Source organism: Ahaetulla prasina, chromosome 5 (genome assembly GCF_028640845.1).
Source record: "Ahaetulla prasina isolate Xishuangbanna chromosome 5, ASM2864084v1, whole genome shotgun sequence".
NCBI classification, from domain to species: domain Eukaryota; kingdom Metazoa; phylum Chordata; class Lepidosauria; order Squamata; family Colubridae; genus Ahaetulla; species Ahaetulla prasina.
The window spans coordinates 85,022,919-85,043,897 of NC_080543.1; the positions used below are offsets into that span (position 1 = coordinate 85,022,919).

General features: G+C 36.2%; 1 long non-coding RNA gene across 1 annotated transcript in view; it reads left to right on the plus strand.

The window, feature by feature from the left end:
- Positions 1-1,589: 1,589 nt before the first annotated feature.
- Positions 1,590-20,979, plus strand: part of LOC131199188 (uncharacterized) — a 101,329-nt gene continuing 81,939 nt past the window's right edge. The window contains exon 1 of the long non-coding RNA XR_009155289.1: positions 1,590-1,691. This is a non-coding gene — a long non-coding RNA (uncharacterized LOC131199188). The remainder of the gene's footprint in view (positions 1,692-20,979) is intronic.

A 20,979-nucleotide genomic window follows, 5' to 3' on the forward strand; every position in this document is an offset into this window, starting at 1 on the left:
AGAGAGAGAGAGAGAGAGAGAGAGAGAGACAGAGAGACAAATATGTTAGGTTAATTGAAAGTGAATATCAATAGTACTTCTTCCAGGGAAGAAATACACACAAAGTAGTAGTTGTAGATTTATTAAAAAAACTCATTCGTTATGTTCTAAATATGAATGCCATACAGCAGTTACAATAAATATTTATAAACATCTCAATTTTCAAAACACAACTATTCTAATTTTTAAAAAATTTATTAGATACATTCAAATAAAGAAAGCTTTAGATATATAATTTTAGTTTATGGATGATGACTTAATGTATTAAATTTGAACAAATTTTATGGATGGATGACTTAATCTATTAAATCTGAACAAATCTGGATCCCTCTATTCCAGCATTAGAAATTCTTGAATGAATGAATATTTTTATTATGGTCACTGACCAGAATTATAAACAAAACACATTAAAAATAAAAAAATAAAAACAAAAGAAGAAAAAATATTATAAATGGAGGTGTATTTGTCAGTGGATAATAAAAGTCTGTCTAATTTTACAGGCAGAAAAATAAAATGTAGCTCCGTTGAAGGAGACTAAATCATACCGATCTGATAACAACTGTACATAAAAAGATCAGAATTTCCCAGGTGTTTTACCAGGTAAGGAATTATAAGGCAAATCTCTGAGTCTTTACAGCTTACAATAAGAGAGTACATTAAGGAGGACAAATGCTTCATAGAGACAGAAATGGTGTAATGTGTGTACCATATGTGTAATGTTTTCTATATAAAAGAATATTGACAAGTTTACAGAAATTAGTGAAAGAACAACTATTTACAATAGTGTTTCCAAAGTTTTAGATTTTTAACTTTTCCTATCTTTTTCACAGACATATTTTAGAGTGTCCTTAAAGATTTTTGTTGTGCTGTTTCAAACCTTTTTCCTAGGCCGCCTTCTTCTTTTTTTTGCCAAAAGTTTTTTTTTTTACAAGCATAATAAAAAAAATCATTGTGAACAAATTATTGGTCAGGTACATCTTTAAACATATCAAGTTTCACCTAAGTTATAATCTAATACAATGTATTTTCCTTCCTCTTCTTTAAATTCAATTATTTATTTGCACACAGTCTGATTATAGAAGTAAATCAAATTCAACCCATTCAGGAGAATATTTAAATGAAGTCTAGTCCCCGTGCTTAATTCCCTTCAACATCATTAATAAATTCTATTTACGTTTTATAGTTTCACCACTCTCAGCTTTATATCTACATTACTAATCAGAGGTCATCCTATCTAAAATCTCTTTCTTAAAACTGCCCAGAGATCACATAGACAATTCCATTCTTCCCTCATCTTCCTCTGCCTCTAAATCAATAACATATATTTAAAGTTTTCCATCTAATCCATTTTAATATCAAGTAAAACATTTAACATTTGCAAGGGTAGTCACTAATTCTTTCCCCGTTATTTTCCCAAAATATTAACTGTTTCCTTAGAAGTTTTATCAAATCCTTTCATTACCTTATTTATTTGCAAAAACAAAAGAAGAAAAAATATTATAAATGGAGGTGTATTTGTCAGTGGATAATAAAAGTCTGTCTAATTTTACAGGCAGAAAAATAAAATGTAGCTCCGTTGAAGGAGACTAAATCATACCGATCTGATAACAACTGTACATAAAAAGATCAGAATTTCCCAGGTGTTTTACCAGGTAAGGAATTATAAGGCAAATCTCTGAGTCTTTACAGCTTACAATAAGAGAGTACATTAAGGAGGACAAATGCTTCATAGAGACAGAAATGGTGTAATGTGTGTACCATATGTGTAATGTTTTCTATATAAAAGAATATTGACAAGTTTACAGAAATTAGTGAAAGAACAACTATTTACAATAGTGTTTCCAAAGTTTTAGATTTTTAACTTTTCCTATCTTTTTCACAGACATATTTTAGAGTGTCCTTAAAGATTTTTGTTGTGCTGTTTCAAACCTTTTTCCTAGGCCTTCTTCTTTTTTTTGCCAATTTATTTTTTTACAAGCATAATAAAAAAAATCATTGTGAACAAATTATTGGTCAGGTACATCTTTAAACATATCAAGTTTCACCTAAGTTATAATCTAATACAATGTATTTTCCTTCCTCTTCTTTAAATTCAATTATTTATTTGCACACAGTCTGATTATAGAAGTAAATCAAATTCAACCCATTCAGGAGAATATTTAAATGAAGTCTAGTCCCCGTGCTTAATTCCCTTCAACATCATTAATAAATTCTATTTACGTTTTATAGTTTCACCACTCTCAGCTTTATATGTACATTACTAATCAGAGGTCATCCTATCTAAAATCTCTTTCTTAAAACTGCCCAGAGATCACATAGACAATTCCATTCTTCCCTCATCTTCCTCTGCCTCTAAATCAATAACATATATTTAAATTTTTCTATCTAATCCATTTTAATATCAAGTAAAACATTTAACATTTGCAAGGGTAGTCACTAATTCTTTCCCCGTTATTTTCCCAAAATATTAACTGTTTCCTTAGAAGTTTTATCAAATCCTTTCATTACCTTATTTATTTGCAAAAACAAAAAAAGAAAATTTCTTCCTCAGTATAATAACACTCATTTCCCTCTTATTTCAATTTATTCTAGTATTTTTCCCTCCATTTCTCAAAACCTCAATTATTTTTATCATAGTTGTCACTCATATTTTAATATAAATATTAATGTTTTCTAAAATGAATCTCTTAACATAACTCTAAAAGCAGCAATTAGTTCTTTTCAAAAAAATGTCGTGCATCTACATCATCAGCGCCTTCTCCGTGGGAATAGTCCACTATTCCATTCTTACTTTCCTTCTTTGCCTCTGAGTTCTTCTTAAATAAGAATCTCCTCTTAAATCAATAATCTAAAGACACCATCTAAAAATCTCTTCTAAAACTGTTGTGTGGTCCCAACGACACCAATCCTCATGGGAATAGTCACAAGAAAGCTATTCGACTCTTGCTATTTTCCTCTGCCTCTAATTATAAAGGCATGATGAACGTATCTTTTCTTTTATGTACACTGAGAGCATATGCACCAAGACAAATTCCTTGTGTGTCCAATCACACTTGGCCAATAAAAAAAAAAATTCTAAAAAAAAATAATTCTAAAAAGTTCCTTCCAAAAAAGTGTCGTGTGCCCACACCCACAGAACTTTTTCCATGGGGAATAGTCTGCTATTCCATTCTTACAACTTTCTTTGCCTCTGGATTCTTGTTTAAATAGGGAATTCAATTTCTGTAATTCAAAGACACGCCATCTAAAATTCTCTTATAAAACTGTTGTATAGTCCCAGCAACCAATCCTGTAGCTGTCTTTCTCTGCCTCTAGATGTCTTTTTGAAACAGTTACTGCTCACAGATGATAAATAGCCATTTTGGTGACAAAAATCCTTTGTTCTCAAATGCTTTGGTACGTGGAGGTTAATTTTCCAGGATTTTTCCTTAATTATATCTTAATTTATAATTTATATCTTCCAGATTCTTATGTCCTATTAATATCTTTAGTATTCCATAAATTTAAAACAGAATGATTTGAGATATTCACATAAAAAACAATTCAATAGCTTCTTTTACTTTTTTCTCCTATTTCTTTAATTTCCAGTATAATCCATTAAAACTTCCAAGAATCTCCAAGCCATTATTTAGTTGGAAAGACTTTATTTTTCTTTTCTTTATTTAAATAGGGTTCTGCTTCCATTCCAAGCCCTATCTTCTCTCTTTCACTTCCCGAATGTGTATTCTCCAAGTTGACTTTCACTTTCACTTGTTATTCAATTAGCCTCCAATCTACAAGTTCTCCCCAAGGCTTTTGCCTCTTTTAAATTCTTCGTGAGATCATCACTCACCCGACTTCAACAATTTGTTTCTTGATGATTCTTCCTCCTGCCCGCTCTTGTAGCCGCCGTGGCTTTGGTGCAGCTGTCATGATGGACTATGGCGCTGCATTCCTCCTCGCTGGGTTGGGGAGGAAACTCCGGAGCTATGGGGAGTTTGCCAACTCCCCGTTCACTCCGGCAGCTCCCCCATTCTTCGCTGCCCCTTCGAGGCAGTTATGGTCCCATCCGAGATTCGGACAGACCCTCTGGGTTGGGGGATATTGGCGCAAACCCCGGAGTCATTGGGGTTTGCTACCATCTCGCCCGCGACACTGGCCATGCCTCACCTTCCTAGGCCTTCTTAATATTCATCTAGAATATATCCAAGGGCTCAAGCATCCATCTGCAAGTATCTGTCTCCACCTTTCCCTGTCTGCCTTTGATCTGGGGTGTAGCATGTCTCTTTCTCTTCAGTTTTGCTTCTCTTTGCCTACTATCAAGCTCTTCATTCTCTTCTCCACCTGGGGCCAGGAACTGCCACATGTATACTTCAACTGCTCAGTTCACTCACAGCAATGACTCTCACCAGTCACCAATTTCCCATCCAATGTCTCCAAAGCTGCATAGGCTCAAATGTGGCAATGTGTGTCTCATCTTTAAGTATCTCTAGGTCTTTCCATCTTTGTCTCTCTCTCTCTCTCTCTCTCTCTCTCTCTCTCTCTCTCTGTGTGTGTGTGTGTGTGTCTTTCTCTCTCTGTCTCCCTCTCCTTTTATATCTCAAACCAGCAGCAGGTCCCCCAGCAACTGATGAAGTAGGTTCCTCTCAACACCTTATTGGCTAATGAAAACAGGTCTCTTCATCAAGCCAACAACAGTACAGCTAGCCATTGACACATAATTGTGACCAACATTTCTGTTGCTAAATGAGATAGTTAATTAAATTTTGCCCCATTTTATGACTTTTCTTGTCAACGTTGTTAAGCGAATCATGGCAGTCGTTAAGTTAGTAACATAGTTGTTAAGTGAATCTGGCTTCCCCATTGACTTTGCTTGTTAGAAGGTCTCAAATGTGATCACATGATCCTAGGGCACTGCCACCATCATAAATATGAGTCAATTGCCAAGCTTCTGAATTTTGAACACGTGACCATGGGGATGCTGTAATGGTCATAAGTGTGAAAAACAGTCATAAGTCACTTTTTTTAGTGCCATTGTAACTTTGAATGGTCACTTAAGTAACTTGTGGGTCGAGGACTATCTGTATTGTCTAGCAGCTAGGGCAGCTCATTTGGTCACTTGATGGCTCAATTGCACTCCAAAGCCACACCTGAGCTTGTCTCCCCATTTTTTTATTCTATTTCCACTGACCCAGCACAACAGCCAGCCTGGCCTCAAAACCCATATATCATAAGCATTAAATTTGCATCAGTCTTATATGGTCAGTGCTACAAAAGACATTAATGTTGTCTTGACAAGAATTGTGCATGCTAGTAATAGATTTGCTAACCTCAATAAGGAATTATGTTTCTGAAGATTCCTCAGAGGTGCACTAAAAGAGAGTACTAAATTTTGCAGTACAATAGTAACTTAATTATACAGCAACCAATTGAAGATATAATTTATTATCAATTGACTAATTAAATTATTCCAGAAGAACTGTAAAAGAAAAGAAACTGTTGTTTCTTTATATCAGAGTTGCTTTGCTGCAAGGATGATCAGAACATTATGTTTTTTATTTCTTTTACATAATAAAAGTTAAATGTTAATTTTTCCTTTAAGGCAACATATTTAAATTACATTGCTTTCAATTCTATATACAGCAATTTAGCTCATGCTGAATTTAAATAAATTCAAGAAACCTTTTTTTCCTTTCTAGAGAACATCTATGCAAATATAAATATTTCTGTTTTAGATCTGAGATGGGTGGATAAACCTATCCTAAATTATAGATATGAGATGTTTAATGTGAGACAATATACGAATGTTTCAAATATATGTGTAACAAAAGCTTTTCATTAGGAGTATTATTGCTCCTATGTTACCACAAGTAATTCTTAATGGAAAATATTGGTTTTTCCAACCTAGAAAATTATAACCTCTCTCACTTAGCTGTAGAAAATAAATAAATAATTAAATAGATAGACAGATAAATTAAAGCATTTTAAATTTATTTTTTATATCTCAGAAACCATAAAAAATGTTTTAAAATACTTAAACTTTCTATTTTTAGTTTAAAAATAAACTTTCCGGAATAATTGAAGAACCGCCATGTAGTTCTAAACCCGGGAAGCTAAACCAATTCCTCATGTGAAGAAGATGTCCCTCAGAGAGTCCTCAGAAGGGATGTCAACCTCAGAGGGCCATGGGCCATGGGCCATGGTGGGCGTAGCCATGGTGGGTGGGGCCATGGTGGGCATTTGATACAGGCTCAAGATACATTTTTCCCCTTTGCATTCAAAACAGCTATTCCAGACAGAGAGAGATTATTTTCTGGCCCAAATAGTCTCAATTCCATAATGTAGAGATTAAAGACAAGTAAAGTCCCCAGCTGCTATGGGGCTTGACTCTTTTGTATAGAGCATAAATGAACTGACAATTTCTCCAGATGTCTCTAAAAACTGTTTGTCCAACAGTCTTATCAATCTTTGTTACTACCTTTGACTTAGTCCTAGAGGAGGACTTAATATTAGTAATAATTTATAAAATTGATATACCACCCAATTCTCAATGACCCTGGGTGGCTCACAACAATAAAAAAATTTACAATTAAATCAATCACAGGTAAAAGATTAAGATAAAGATGACAAACTCAGTGATATGAGGGGGCTCATTCTCACTCATCAAAGACCTCGTTGAAGAGCCAGATTATTTTTGGCTCTTCTGAACAACAACCATCCAGATCTTGGAGGATACCTAGTTCTAGCTGAAAGATGCTGCTAAAGGGAAGGTGAAGAAGCCTCCTGCAGCACTCTGCCTCCAGTCCACTGAGCCAGCCTGGAAATATCAAAGGACCAGCGGCGCCTCTGCCGACCAAAATAGGGAATGGGGGGCACCTATGCCCTGCCTGGCTCATTTTCAGCCAACAGAGTGCTGCAGGAGGCAGTGGAGGCTAAAAATTGGCCACAGGGCGTGGGGGTGCAGGCATCCTCTGCATCCCATTTTGGCCAGGAGAGTCACCACAGGCCAGTCCTTTGACATTTCCAGGCCGGCCCCAAAGACCAGATCTAAACATCCCATGGGCTGGATCCAGCCCGTGGGCCTTTTTTTTTTTTTCCCCTCTCTACCCTCTACTACTTTCCCATCCTTCATCCCCTTCACTTTACTACTTCCTCTCCTCCTTCTTCACTCCTCCCTTCTTCCACCCTATCTAACCCTCTTATTCCCCTCCTCCTTCTCTACACTTTCCTACCTACTTTCTTCCCTCCTTCTACTCCTCTCTCCTTTTCTTCCTGAAATGGCAGTCGAGCATCCCCAATATCATTTTAATTTTTTTAATTTCATATCTTCAAAAATTACTGTACATTAATAATCAGTCCATGTATCACTTGTTGATTCATTTCCCCCCCCTTCCCCCCCTCCTCCCCATTCCCCCCCCCCAGACTTCCCAGAGCAAATACCGGGTATTATAACCAACAATCACAAGTTAAAGTATACAAAATATACATAGGAAAGAATAATAAAAAAAAAGAAAGAAAAGAAACAATACCAACTTCACATATTACTTCTTCTTACAGTCCATTTTTAAAATTAATCCATCTTCTCAAATTCAATTTTTTTCCCCACTTGTATATTCCTTCAAATTTCATAAGTCCATTTCTCAAATTACAGTCCATCTTCTCGAACTCAAATTTTTATCACTTATATATTTCTTCAATTGCCATAACATTTAATGTCCATTCTTCTTACAGTCCATTTTAAAAATTAGTCCATCTTCTAAAGTTCAATATTTTTTTTTCCGCCCACTTGTATATTCCTTCAAATTTCATAAGTCCATTTCTCAAATTACAGTCCATCTTCTCGAACTCAAATTTTTATCACTTATATATTTCTTCAATTGCCATAACATTTAATGTCCATTCTTCTTACAGTCCATTTTAAAAATTAGTCCATCTTCTAAAGTTCAATTTTTTTCCCCGCCCACTTGTATATTCCTTCAAATTTCATAAGTCCATTTCTTAAATTACAATCCAGCTTCTCAAATTCAAATTTTCATCACTTATATATTTCTTCAATTGTCATAAGATTTAATATTCAATCTTCCAATACTACTCCATCAATCAAATATCAAGCAAATAATCATTTAGACTACATCCACAATATAACAGTAAACAGTTAAAATCATTACATCCACATTATCTAAATTCATAAATTTCACTTTCCATCCTTCACAATTGAGTAATATCATCCCATAGATTTATACCATACAAATAGCAAATAACAAAATCCTATAATTTATATCCTAAACAAATCAATTCCAAAAATTAACCATAATCATCATATTCACATCTTAAACATTCCTCCCTCTCCCATTCTATTTTCCATCATTTCCAAACCAGTTAACTTAGCATCTAAAAACAAAGGATTCCCACTCTTTAAAACATTAATATAAAAATGTCTCGCTTTCATAACTGAATTAAGAAAATACTTTCTACCTCTAAAATTCACTGACAAACCCATTGGGACTTCCCATCTAAAATATATCTGATATTTCTTAAACTCATCCACCAAAAAAGCAAATTCTCTTCTGTTTCTTAACATTTTAGGAGGAATTTCCTTCATCATTTTATATCTTGTCCCAATATCTGAAATTTATTTTTATAAAAGGCTTGCAAAATTTCATACCTAACCTTTTAGTTGTAAAATAAATAACCACATCCCTAGGTACTCTATTTTGTCTTGCCCACCAAGAATTAACACGATAAATTCTTTCAATATTAATCTCAAAATCTTCTGGCTCCACACCCTTTATCTGAGCAAAGGCTTGCGTAAAATCTCCTTTAAATTTTCCTTCCTATTTTGTTTCAACCCCCTCACCCTTATAGCATATTCCATTAATCTATATTGTAATATTACTCTTTCTTCATCTGCCCTATCTACCTTTGCCTTTATATCTTCCATCTTATTATCTAAGTTCCAATTGTTTTGATTTTTTTGAATTTCTTCTATTTTCCTTTGCAACTCTAAATTAGCTTTATTAAATTCTGCAAGATCATCCTGCATCTGAATACAAGAGCTTAATATTTGCGCAATTGCATCCTTTACCATTTTCATTTCCCTCTTCTGCTCTTCCACCACTTCCTTGAAATCCAACATCTCTTTCTCTATTTCGTCAAATTTTTGATCTATTTCTAAAAAGTGACTCTCCAAAAACTCCTGTAAAGAATTTCTTACTTCCTTTCTTCTTTGATTTCTTCTTTTAATTTTTGAATCTGAGCTGAAGAAATTTCAAAGTTTTTAGACTTTTGGCACTATTTGCTTAAAAGCCATTTTAAAAAAAAGGATAGCTTAATAATAGACCAAGAAAAAGAAAGAAAAAAAAATTAGAAAAGAAAGTTTCAAAAAACTTATCTTCTAAATCACTATAATCCCAAAGAAGAAAAAATATAAATCATAAGATTCTCATTTCTTCCATTTAGTCAGTATCTTCCTATGTATCTTCTATTTCGACACACTTTTGGCACTATTTGCTTAAAAGCCATTTTTTTAAAAAAATATAACTTAATAACAGACCAAGAGAAAAGAAAAAATATTTAGAAAAAAAAAATTCAAAAAACTTTTCTTCTAAATCACTATAATCCCAAAGAAAAAGAAAAGATATAAATCATAAAATTCTCATGTCTTCCGTTTAGTCAGTATGTTTCTATGTATCTTCTTTCTTCTATTTCAACACTAGCCGTTAGTAAGCATTTCTACTTTCGTTTTCAATACACACATTCCACAAAACCGCCATTTGCTTTCTTCTCTCCTATCTTCGCAGCAAATAACTCCTCAGGGGCTTACAGTCTTCTTACAAACAAGTGCTAGATCTCCAGTTTCTGCTCCATCCACATTACAATCCATCATAAATCAATTCCTGCCGTGGAAATTGGACGCTTCGTTTGTTTGCCATAAAGGCAAATGCCTCACCCAGCCAGGAGCTTATCAGGTTATAGAAGGAGAACTTCCCGCAAGCTTTAAAAGCTTATTAGGGCATCTCAACCTCAACCTAATTGCTCATCTTTCCTTCTTTGCCCAAAGGAAAGAATTCCAAGCTGTCGGACCCAGATTTACGATGTCCTGACAGCTTTACAGACTAGGGAGTTAGCAGCTAAATCATAGCTGCTTCTGCACGAAGCGGAGCCAAAACCGGAAGTCTAGCCCGTGGGCCTTGAGTTTGATGCCCCTGGTCTACAGTATCAAAATGTTGGACAAGACTGGAGCAATGAAAGCTCTCTCACTTCTTACAATGTACAATGCAGGCAACACATGTTAAGTGTTGAGTCATTCATTATGGTGCTGTTGACTTTGCTGTGAATGATCACGTTCCTCATGTGAGCAAAATTTACTTAAGATCTTACAAAGAAGAATAAAGCCATATGTGGAAAGAGAAATGCCAAATGAACAAGTTTCAGAAAAGAAAAGAGAGACACTTCAGTAATTCAATAGAATAGAATAGAATAGAATTTTTTTTTATTGGCCAAGTGTGATTGGACACACAAGGAATTTGTCTTGGTGCATATGCTCTCAGTGTACATAAAAGAAAAGATACGTTCATCAAGGTACAACATTTACAACTAGCTAACATAAGGCAAATAAAGGGGAGACCAAGAAATATAGAAAAAGATTAATCCTAAGAAGAAAGATAAAGATGAATTTCGGCAAGAACATGAAAGATAAAACATAACAAAGAACATAGCTATTGAAATAAAAAGAGGGTTTTTGGGATTAATTTTGTGCTTTTTACTGTCTCAGGAAGCCTAGGTCAGAACACTTAATCCAGGAAAAGTTGCAATTGAACAACAGTCCTGAGTCCAACAGAAACCCCAAATTATTTATCATCTCTGTCTTGGAGCTTGCTACCTCATTCATACAGGCTAGAAAAGAAAATATCCAAATTTGGGAAGTCCCTAAAACTCATAACGACTAGGTCTTGTTAGGGTTAAGACTATTCTCCCTATCCAGATCTTCACAGTCTCCAGGCCTTGGAAAAGAACCTTGACAGCCTTTGAAAGACCATGGACCAAGTTATATAACTGAATAGCATCAGAGTACTGATAATATCTCACCCTATATTGATGGATGCCCTCATCCAGTGGTTTCATATATATTGAACTTGAAAGCTGAAGGAAGGAAGATCAAGGAAGGCCAGGATTGATGCACCACCCTTATCTGAAACCCACTAGTGGTACTTGACAAGGTGAAATCAATGCTATTTATGTACTATAATTTTGTCTGAAATAAAAATGCAAGTGGTCTAGATAATTAGGTCCTTTGGAACCACAAGCCTATTGGTTGCTCAATAAATATCTCTAAGAAGTGAAGGTTGGACACCAATTAAAATTGTCTTGTTGGATCCAATAATTGCTTCTTAAAGGAAAGGTGGATACTACTTTTCAAAGCAGATAGACCCCTCCCCTCTGTCAAAGTAACAGTTGACTTCCTCATGGATCCAATCACATACGAGCTTCTGAAAGGTCGTAATCAAGAGGGACATAAATTCATTATGTGAACACAGCCATACAGTGACTTCACATTCCTATTTAGTTTTGAAACACAGACAAGTTATTATCCTTAACTTTAACATATCTCACACAGTTTTGCATAAGAAAAAATGTTGCCCTTTCATCTGGAAGAAAATAACAGTTTATAAAAAGAAATAGATGACTTTGAGCTCCTGGTGTTACAGTAGAGTGAGTGGGCAAAAACTAGTCTATACCTGCAGGGAGTTACTAAAGATTGGATCTTCTTGGTGGACGTGTCCTAAAGCCAGGGATTATTGGACAAAAATTAAAAAATGGTTGGAGGAAATTGTTGAACAAAAAATTGATATGAAACCAGAGTTATTTCTTCTGAGTATTATAAAAGGTAATATAAGCAAAGAAGTTCAATACATCATGCTCCATATAATCACCACAGCCAGAATCACATTCACCCAAAATTGGAAGCAAGAAAACACTCCATCAAACACAATGATTATAAAAAAGGTAATAGAATATGCAGAAATGGACAAAGAAATTAACAATGGAATTAAGGGACAGAGAGGAAACAGTGTATTATGAGACGTGGAACAGGTGATATAACTGGCTTGAAAAGAAGTCTAAAATTAACATATAATGAATGTACAGAAAAGATAATAAATGGATAAAATGTATATTTTAGAGTATAGTAGACATGAAAATATTGTATACAGTATAAAAATAAGTAACTATGAAATAAGAATGTATAGGTGTAAAACAATAGGCCAGTGGATAAGTTGAAATTGAGAAAAAATTCCGATAACAGAAAGCTGTTGTAGTGTAATTGTGATTTTAAAGGTTAAAAATGTTGAATAAAAATTATTTTTTAAAAAAGATCGGATCTTCTAGTTGACTAGATATTACCAGTGACTTACAGCGGTCTCATAATATACTAAGTGATATAGTAAGACTGCCAGGCTCACCATTGATCATTGTTGGGGCTGGGAGGCGGCACCGATGGTAAAGAAAGTGGAAGCAGACATGAGGATGCAGAGCTGGTTTGCTAGCTCGGTTATGGAAGCAGCCTCACAGACCAGCATTACCAAGTATTTTTCTAACCAATGCTAGATCCTTTGTCAACAAAACTGATGAACTTATGGCGTGCATAAGCGCACCAGCATGCCTACCATCCCTGTCCTAATGTTTTCTTTTATTCATAATCTTTTCATGTATTTATAATTATGTTTACACTTGTATCTGTCATAAAATACATACCTAACAAAATAAATAAATAAATAAACTGGAGTTATGGATGGTGGCGAATAAGTTCATTTGCAACTGCTGTGTGATGATTATCACAGAGACCTGGCTTCACCCACTTGTACCAGATGCGTCAGTGAAGCTAACTAACCGCACCACACACCACTTCAACAGAAACGGCAATTCCGGTAAAAGCAAAGTGGAGGACTTTGGAGGACACACATAATGACTGGTGTATTAACAGTAGAGTTCCACACTGTTCTCTAGATGTGGAATTAATAACTGTCATATGTAGGTCATTTTATTTACCTAGAGAGATTTCTGTGATGGTTATCACCGCTGTCTATATGCCACCTGATGCAAATGTTAGCACAGCGCTCTCTAAGCTACATTATGCCATAGAGAGGCAGCAGCAAACTTACCCTGAGGGCTCTTTTGTCGTGGCTGGGGATTTTAATCAAGCCTGTCTACAGTCTGTTCTCCCTAAGTTTGTGCAGTATGTGCAGTGTACTACCAGAGGTAATAACACTCTAGACCAGGGGTCGGCAACCTTAAACACTCAAAGAGCCACAAAGGTCTTAACTGGAAGCCCTCCATTCCAATTCTGGAGCCAACCGGAAGTCTGGTTCCACCACCATTTATTTTATTTTTTTATTTTGTCAATCTTATGTAAAATAACAGGTAAAAGTATAAACATAATTTGGTTACATGAAAAGAGTAAGTAAAAAGGAATATTAGGACAGGGACGGTAGGCACGCAGGTGCATTTATGCATGCCCCTTACAGACCTCTTAGGAATGGGTGAGGTCAACAGTAGACAGTTTAAGCTTAAAGTTTAGGGGGTTTGGGGAAGAAACTACAGAGTCAGGTAGTGCTTTCCAGTCATTGAGCACTCTGTTACTCAAGTCATATTTTTTGCAATCAAGTTTGGAGTCGTTTACCTTGAGTTTGTATCTATTATTTGCTTGTGTATTGTTGTGGTTGAAACTGAAATAGTTATTGTCAGATAGGACATTGTGGTAGATAATTTTATGTACTATGCTTAGGTCAGACTGAAGTCTGCGTAGTTCTAAATTGTCTAAGCCCATAATTTGAAGTCTGGTGGCATAAGGTATTTTATTGCGAGCAGAGGAGTGGAGGACTCTTCTTGTGAAATATTTATGTCCAATATGCAGTGCGGATTCCAGACAGATGAGCTGTATTCAAGAATTGGTCTAGCAAATGTTTTGTATGCTCTAGTTAGTAGTACAATATTGCCAGAGAAGAAGCTACGCAAGATTAAATTAACAACTCTTAGTGCCTTTTTGGCAATGTTGTTACAGTGGGCTCTGGCACTTAGATCTTTAGAAATGAGTACTCCAAGGTCCTTGACAGAATGAGGGTCATCTATAAGGTCATGTCCATCTAATTTGTATTTTATGTTTTGATTTTTTTTGCCAGTGTGCAAGACAGAGCATTTGTTGGTTGAGATTTGAAGTTGCCACTTGTTAGACCAATCTGACACATAGTCAGGGTCTTTTTTGAAGGGTAGTTGCATTGTCTGTAGTGTTGAATAGTTTAACGTCATCAGCGAAGAGAACACAGTTCCTTTTAATATGATTGCAAAAGTCATTTATGTAAAATATGAAGAGTGTTGGACCTAAAACACTGCCTTGGGGAACACCATTATTAACAGGTACAGGATTTAATAGAGCGCTTCCTATTTTGACCACTTATTGTCTGTTTGACAGGAGGGCAGCTATCCATTTATGTAGGAGTCCAGAAATGCCATAGGATTTTAGTTTTAGAAGTAATTTGTTGTGTACCAATGGATCAAAAGCTTTACAGAAGTCTATGTAAACTGCATCTATTGCTTTGCCCTTATCGAGATGTGTAATTCATATGTTTTTGCAATGTAATAGTTGTAGATTACAGGATAATTTTTTTCTGAAACCAAATTGTTTGATAGAAATTAGGTTGTTTGTCTCTAGGTGGAGGGTAATAGATTGGTTAATGATTGATTCCATGATTTTGCAGGTGATGCAACATAAAGAAATTGGTCTGTAATTTTCAACTAGGCTAGGATCTCCCTTTTTGAAGATAGGTATGACCTTGTCTTGTGACCATTGGTGCTGGTACTGAAGGATTTTTCAAAAATTATGCTTAAAAGGTTCTGCAGTTGCAGTGGAAAGCTTTTTTTAAGAAGTATGCACATAGTCCATCAGGTCCAATAGATAGAGATGGTTTTAGATTGCATAGTGCCTTTTCAACATTGTCTTCTGTAAAATCAATATGTATAAGATCACCGTAATCATTGTAATTGTCTCTAATACAGCTGAGAAATATTGGGTGAGTGTTGTTGCTGTTTACAAAGACTGAGCCGAAGAACATGTTAAAGAGATTGGCTTTAACGGTTTCGTCAATACAGTCTTTGTTGTTTGGTCCTTTTAGGGGTGGGATGGATCTCGAGACTTTAAGTTTATTGTTTACAAAATTATAGAAGGCACGGGTGGATTTTGTGCGTAGAAGGTTTTCTTCTTGCATGATGTGATAATTGGTACATTCAGTCTTTATTTGTTGGCACAGGTTTTTGTAGCAGTTTTTGAAGTTAGCTACATAGTTAGTTTTGTTTTGGACACCATATTTTTGACACCATATTTTGACATTTTTGTCTTGACACCATAGAGTCTCCTCTTAGTGTGGCATCCTTTTTCTTCTATCTGTCCTAACCGAAAGCCCTATCAATTGTGAAGCTGACCAGAAAACCCGCCCCTTGCTATAGTGTTTCTTCCTGGTGCGCCGTGCTTTATCTCCCCATAACCAGAAGCTCCTCTCAAAATTGTGGTGGCAACAAGGAGCTGCAGCAGAGGGATGAAAGAGCCCTGCTCTAGACCATATGTATTCAAACTTAAGACAGGCATATAGAGCAATCTCCCTCTCCCATCTGGGTACATCTGACCACCTCTCTCTGCTATTGTGCCCAAAGTATATTCCTCTTAGGAAAAAGATACTGTCAGGAAGACTCTTAAAATCTGGCCAGAGGGAGCACTCTGCCAGTTGCAAGACTGCTTTGAGGACTACTGAGTGGAGTATATTTGAACATTTGGAGCTGCAAGAAATCACTGGCACTGTACTCTCATACATTAAAACATGCATAGACAATGTAAAGTGAATAAGTGCATTAGAGTTTACAGAAATCATAAACCCTGGATGTCAGCAGAGGTGCAATCACTTCTGAGAGCCCAAAACTCCACCTTCAAGGCAGGAAACAAAGACAGATACAATGAGGGCAGGGCAAACTTGAGGCGAGGCATTAAGGTGACTAAACAAAAATACAAACAAAAGGTAGAGAAGCATCTGGCAGATAATAACCCAAGACAGGTGTAGCAGGGCTACAGCATCTAATCAATTATAAGGGAAATATGATGAAAATAGCCAATGCTGATGCCTGCTAGTGGAGGAGCTGAATAGCTTCTTTGGCTGCTTTGAGGTTAAAAGACCTGTCTCTGTGGCTCTAGTTCAAAGGCCCTCTAATCTCCAGCCACTCACCCTGCATGAACATCAAGTGAGAGCTGTGCTGAAGTCCGTAAATCCCAACAAAGCTGCAGGTCCAGACGGGGTGTTGGGGAAAGTGGTAAAAACCAGCACTGACCAATTAACAGGTATCCTGACAAGGATTTTTAACATCTCACTGCAATTGGCTAGAGTCCCATCAAGCTTGAAAGCAGCCACAATCATCCCATTTCCGAAGAAAGCAGCCATAAACAGCCTGAATGACTATAGACCCATTGCACTGACGCCTATAGTGATGAAGTGCTTTAAGAGACTGGTCCTACAACACCTCAGGTCCTGTCTTCCACCAAATTTCAATCAACATGAGTTTGCTTATAAAAGCAAGAGGTTGACAGAAGACACCATTGCCACTGCTCTACAAACTGCACTGAGACATCTTGAGAAATAGTGAGGAATTATGGTGGGAATTATGTCAGAATGTTTTTTATAGACTATAGCTCGGCCTTTAATACCATTTTACCAGGCATTCTCATTGAAAAGCTGACTAACCTGAATTTCCCTCCCCTCACTTGTGACTGGATCAAAGATTTCCTGACAGAATGTCCACAAACAGTAAGGTTTGGGTCCTTGACATCTTCCACCCTGAAGCTCAGCACAGGCTCCCCTCAGCTCTGAGTGCTCAGCCCCTACCTGTACTCACTATATATACATGATTGCATATCCTTGAATCCATCCAACATCATAATAAATTTTTCAGATAACACAACAGTGCTGGGGCTTATAACTGGAGGGGATGAATCAGCATACAGGGAAGAAGTGCAGAAGGTATCCACATGGTGTTCAAAAAACAACCTACATCTAAATACTAGCAAGACAAAGGAGATGGTGCTGGATTTCCAGAAGCACAGAGTGGAGCCTGCCCCACCCTACATCAAGGGGGGCCATGTGGAGAGGGTTTCCTCTTTTAAATTCTTGGGAGTGCTCATTAATCAAGATTGCATCTGGAAAAACAACACATCCCTGGTGGTTAGCAAAGCTCAATAGAAACTTCATTTCCTTAGAGTCCTGAGGAAAAATCAGGTGGAACAACGGCTGATGACTTTTTTCTATTGGTCCACGATAGAAAGTGTCCTCACATACTGTATAACAGTATGGTATGCTGGTTTAACAGCTGCGGGCAGGAAGGCACTATAGAGAGTGATCAATTCGCACAAGAAAACATTGGTTGCCCTCTAACACTACTGGATGACATTTGCTTGTTTGTTTGTTTGTTTGTCAAACATGTACAAGATACATTGCCAGGTCTCACTGTTTCAGCAGAGTAAGGAAGATACTTAGGGATGATTCACACCAGTGGTGAAATCCTGCCCGTTCTGTCTGGCTCGTGTGAGCCAGTAATGCCGGCGGCACGTGGTTCAGCAAACCGATAGTGGCAGCAGTGCAAGGCTCCCTCCACCCATCTGGACATCATTACTTCCTGGTTTTTAACCCTCTGTGCATGCACAAATCCTTCTGGACATGCGCAGATGATCAAAAATCAGACGTCATGATGGCATGTGTACTTCCAAACTGGTAGGGAAGGTAAGTAGATTTCACCCCGATTCACACCCTGGGCACTGTCTCTTTTCACTTTTACCATTGGGTAGAAGATATGGAAGTATAATCAGCTGGACAAACGGATTTAAAAACAGCTTCTACCCATGGGCTGTCAGACTCCTAAACACAATCACAATCACTCCACGTACGTATGGAAATGTATGACTAGGTTCCCCCACCCCAATTACTTGTATAGGGATTATTCTCTATACTATTCATGTTGTCTTGTATTTTTTGTTATGGATTGAACTAGTGGAACCTAGACCAATTTCATTGTATACATGATGTTCAATGACAATAAATGCTATTATTATTATTATTATTATTATTATTATTATTATTATTATTATTATTATTATTATTATTAATAGTAATAATAATAATAATAATAATTTTAAAAAATCCAAATATTACTTTGCTGGCTCTTGGTAAACAAAATTCACTGTTCACTAGTATTTAAATGATACAGGTAATCTAAATTAAAAGCTCAGTTTAAGAATGGAAATTAAATGGACTAAGCTTTCAAGTTACCTTTATTTTAGATTGACAATATTGGTCAGAAAAAAATGAATTCTGGCAAAATGTATTACACACACACACATCCAATTGTTTAAAAAGCTTTCAAATTGTAGTAGAATTTATTATTAAGTACAAAAAGTACTTTCATGAAGGCAGATGGCACTGAATATATTGGGATCTCTTGAATTAATTGCATGAATAGTAACATACTGTTCCAGCTAACCTGAACAAACAGAAATATCACATTATGTTCTATAAAAGCAAATTCCATTAATTACAGTATACATCACACCTGCAAGAGATCACAGCCTGTGCTCAGTATTAATGGAGGGTATTGGTTCCATTGTTTTTAGTTGGTCAGCTGAAGGAGTTTCTCTCTACCACCTGAGTGATTCAGTTCAACTTATATAAAAGTAGATGATTGGATAATACATGAGCTATTCTTATTTGTCTCCCATGAAAATAATACTCTGAAAATTCTTGTTCTTAAGCATTGTTATTTTACTCCCTGCAGTTCCAGCTATACGGCAGCAAACCTCCCGTTGCACCTTCCTAATTTCTGTTTTAGCACCTGTCAGAAGAAAATTGACACATTTTTACATTAGTGTAAATATTTTTACATGATTGCTTGAAGTTCCCACTTCCTATTTTTTGATCATAGATTAGATGCTCTATGCTTTCTTAAAGATAGTGCTCATTTTTCCACTTGATCACATGCTAGAAATTGTTAGTAATTTATGCTTGCCATTGCAGATTTATTTTAAAGTACTATGGTATTTAGCACTTAGCACTTAGACTTATATACCACTTGACAGTGCTTTTACAGCCCTCTTTAAGCAATTTACAGAGTCAGCATATTCCCCCCAACAATCTGGGCCCTCATTTTATCGACCTCGGAAGTATGGAAGGCTCAGTCAACCTTGAGGCTGGTGAGATTCGATCTGCCAAACTGCTGGCAGCCAGTGATCAGCAGAAGTAGCCTTTAGTACTGCACTCTAACCAATCTTTCACCGCGGCTCTTTAATATTGAATAGTTATTTTACTGGAACGGTAGTTAAGAAGTTAAGAAGAGACCTCTATTCTAAAATGCTTCAGTTCAGGGCAGAGACAAGTTAGAGAATAGGTTTTTTTTTCTTTTATCTGGTGCTTGTAACTCTAAATCAACTCTAACATTAGGTAAAGTGAGGTAGTTATCTTGAGCATCAGTTTCTTGGAAGCAATAATAACAGTATTGCAATTGTTCTCCCTAAGCAATCCAGCTTCTGTTGGTTGAATTTAGGTTTAGAGATGTATGTGCTAGATGCCATTTTCTGGGCTCCCTAAGAAGGTATGTTGTATTACAGTGCAATGGAAGGAAATGCTCCGTTGCCAGCAATAAAGAAGGAATGACTCTATTGCCAGAAATGAAGTTTATCGTCATGTGGAATGTGCCAGGGCGCCATCTTGTCTTGTCCTCATACAACAACTCATTACAAGCTTGTTAATATCTTGTTTCCTTTCCTTACATAACCTCATATTTCAGAGACTAAAGTGGATTGATGGAGATGTGAGTAAAGAACAATTTACTCTGTTCAAAACTATCTTGGAGTTGAGATCAGCAGATGAAAGAAAAACTCAAATGCAACCCAAAGCTGTAATTGGGATTTCATGGTTTTCCACATTTTTTTGTCATTTTGTTTTTGTGTCTTTAAGTCATTGTTGACTCCTGGTGATTACCTGGACCAGTTCCTGCAGTTTTCTTGCCAGATCTGGAAGTGATTTGCCATTGCCTCATTCCTAAGGCTGAAAAAGAATGACTAGCCCAAGGATACCCATCTGGCTTTGTGTCCAAAGCAGGACTAGAATTCATAGTCTCTCATTCTCTAGCCCAGTGCCTTAACCACTACACCAAACTGGCTATCTTTCAGAAATTAGTTTTGAACATTTCATTCTATTAAAAAAAAATCTTTAACATGAAACTATCTGAATCTACAGATATGAGCAAGAACTTTTAGATCAGTCTTCCCCACTCAGATAGTCTTTTGTTTGGCATTAATATAGTGGTCAATCAAACATACTTAGGAGATACTGTCTACTGTTGACCTCACCTGATTCCCAAGAGGTCTGTAAGGGACATGCATAAGAGCACCTGTATGCCTACTGTCCCTGTCCTAATGTTCCCTTTTATTGTATTCATTTTATGTATTCAATTCATGCTTAACTTATATATATTATTTAATATGTATTCAACAAAATAAATAAATAAATAAATAAATAAAATAAAATAAATACCAGATTCAGAATGGATGAAGAACAACATCACTGTCTGTATAGAAAAAAAAATCCAACTGAGCTAAACTGAAAATTTACCAATCAGCCTTGTCAAAAATATTGTCAACTTGAAGAAAGACTTCTAATATCTTTGATAGCTAGGCCTGATGCATTCTGGGAAATTTTCTTGTGGGTGTGATGTGCCTGAAGGCTTTCTTTCACAAACGTGACCTGCATTTAAGATGAAGGGTAAGAAAAATCTAAAGGGAATAAAATCAAACTGTGAAGTCTAATAGCTATGACTAATATTTCACATTTCTTTGGAACTAATATTTCAAATTTCTTTGGAAAAACAAACAACACTATT